Below are 2,979 nucleotides of genomic sequence, written 5' to 3'. Positions count from 1 at the left end.
TCTTCTCAAATGGAATTTATCAGCAAATAGAAAGGAAAGAGATAAAATATACTATGGGGGGGGGGGGGGATTTATCATCAAGTTTCTGAGGTAAAACTGTTTTACTTGTTCATGGAAACCAATCAGAGCTTTCATTTTATAAACAGCTGTGGGGAGAAGAAAGCTGCGCTCTGATTGGTTTCCATGGGCAACTAGAACAGTTCTGCTCTAAGAGACTTATATTTATATATGGCAGAGATTTATCATATCTTTGACCCACTTAATAATATGGGGACCAAGTATTTGTATCACGGCCTCGCTATAATGGACTCCAGTACAGTGCCACATTTTCCTCACACTCGCCTAATTTTTGGGTTGACCAAAACTCCAAAAAAAAGTGCATACCTCCCCATGTGTTTTATACCAAATTAATGGAATGGCCATGATGGATTTTGGTGCCACTAAGTGAACTTGTGATGTAAAGCCAAAGCGACAGACACCTGTAATTGAGGCAACACAGAGAAGAAGCTGCTCCTGTCCATGGGGCCGGGGCCAGGTACAATTGGACATCCGCAGCCTCCCACAGTTATACCTAAAATAATTGTGTGACAGAAACACAAGTACAAGTACTGGCATGATTGGACAGAAGTTTGTATGATTTGCAATCATCAAGACTTGTTGCCTTATACACCCACCATTGCACTGTAAATAGGATAGGTGTCAGACACAACGGGGCAGATTTATCAAGCTGTCTAAAATTAATAATTTTTTAGTTGCCCATGGCAACCAATTACAGCTCTCCTTCAAAATATTCATGAGCACTGGTAAAATGAAAGCTGAGCTGTAATTGGCTGCCATGGGCAACTAAGAACATTCTTACTTTTAGACAGCTTGATAAACCTGCCCCAGCGTGTCTGTGTCTATTGCTGCTCCATGGGATAAGCCATAACCTATATTCCCCCCCCCCCCCCCCCCATCACTACCATATATGACACAGTCCCATAGCTACACTGGGGGAGATGTATCAATCGGTCTAAGTCATAATACTGGAGTAATTTGCATAGGAAATGCCACGCCAAAAAAATGGGGCATGGCCTCTATTTAAAAAGGGAAGAGTGATCTCACAGACAGGGCCGCCACTAGGAATGTTTGGGCCTCTAACTGGATAATTTTTTTGCAACCCCCCCATCCCTCCCCCCAAACACGAATTATATACAGAGATGAGAGGACCCGATATCCCCAGCCCATGCACAGCGCTAGCTAGCTGCTGCCGGCAGCTCCATAAAAATGGGGACACATGGGTGCCACCACCTTGACGAAGATAGTCGCTACCCGTGACGGCATCGGGGAGCAGCGATTGGTCGCCATGACAGCCTCGGGTCTTCCGAAGACTCGAGGCTGTCTCGTTTTAACCCATTGATCACAATGTGCGATTAGAATGAGGAGGAAAATTTGCATATTCTGCCACATACTGTAGTCGATCAGCTTAGACAACCTGGGGTTAAAGTACACTAGGGGGCCTGAAAAAATAGTAAAAATAAAAACAAAAAAAAAAAAGTTACAAAAATATAAAAAAAAAAAAATTCAAATCACCCCATTTTCCCTAGAACTGATATATGGCAAATATAAATAAACAGTAAAAAGCATAAACACATTAGGTATCGCCGTGTCCGAAAATGCCCAATGATCAAATGGCCATACAGTACTCAAAATGGAAGCATTGAAAACGTCATCAAAAGTCGCAAAAAGTGACACTACCCACAGCTCCGTACACCAAAGTTTAAAAAAGTTATTAGCGCCAGAAAATGGAAAAAACTAAAAGAAAAAAAAAACATTTTGTATAGGTGGTTTTAATTTTTGTAAATGTATGAAAAAATTATAAAACCTATACAAATTTGACATGTCATTTGGGCTGCACAGTGAAATCCGTTAAATCCAACACTACAAGAAAACGGAAGTGCAATTTGTTACGCAGAAAACAAGCTCCCACACAGCTCTGTACATGGAAAAATAAAAAAAGTTATAGATTTTTGAAGGTGGGGAGTGAAAAATGAAAACGCAAAAAAGCAAAGGGCCTCGGCAGGAACAGGTTTACCCTAGATGGTCCGATCGTTTGGTGCTTTTACATAGGACTCATTCCAATTTGCCATTGTCACATTGTAACGGATCTGTACAAGTCATACACCCTCTGGTCTTACAAAGACCCGAGGCTGTCATGGCAACCGATTGCCGATCCCCGATGACATCACTGGGAGCTACAATCAAAACAAAGATGGCCGTGCATGGGCAACTTTTAAATGCCAACCAAGTGGTTAATACTTGCGTACTAGCAGTGAGTGTTTGCTGCAATGTGCAGCAAACCTCACCTCTGTATGACGTGAGCCCTCTTCATACAGTGATAGCAGTTCTGCACTGTACATGTATGGAGAACCTGTCAACAGGTTCTACCACACTAAACTAGTACCCCCCTCTGGTTGGCTATGAAATGTCCTTTCTAAAATTCCCTCTTTTATGTGAAATCTCCCTTGTTTACCTATAAAAGTCAGGCAAAAAATTCCTCTCACCCGATTTTCACAAGAGATGAGTTTAGCGGTTTCAGGAGTAGTGTCATAATAGACTTAATAATAGCGCAGTTGTTACCCCTGGGGTTGTGGACATGCTCGAGGACAGGGACACTCACGTCAACCTTTTTAAGAAAAACAAATTTAGTAGTGACAGGAAGAGTTAGGCTCTAATATTTATCATTCCCTATATATGTTTATATAGGGCGCCTTTGAACTCGTACAGATGTATAGAGTCTTCAAGAGGCCCGCAATGTCCCCCCATGACCCTCTAAAGATTTCCATCACCGCGGTCATACTTTGTAACGTCTCTGCAGATGTTTATCATGTTATTTTCTAATTGTTACCAGTCTATAATAGTAATAATACCCTCTGCCAGCTCGTGAAATAATGGGCACTTTCTTTCCTTCGTGGTCTCTCTTCCGTCTACCAGGAAATG

At 41.9% G+C, this 2,979-nt stretch overlaps 1 long non-coding RNA gene across 1 annotated transcript in view; it reads right to left on the bottom strand.

The window, feature by feature from the left end:
- LOC140077198 (uncharacterized) overlaps positions 1–2,979 on the bottom strand; it is a 74,555-nt gene that overhangs the window by 62,434 nt on the left and 9,142 nt on the right. The window lies entirely within an intron of this gene.

Source organism: Engystomops pustulosus, chromosome 9, assembly GCF_040894005.1.
Source record: "Engystomops pustulosus chromosome 9, aEngPut4.maternal, whole genome shotgun sequence".
In the NCBI taxonomy this organism is placed as follows: domain Eukaryota; kingdom Metazoa; phylum Chordata; class Amphibia; order Anura; family Leptodactylidae; genus Engystomops; species Engystomops pustulosus.
This window is presented reverse-complemented; position numbering and strand designations above follow the sequence as displayed.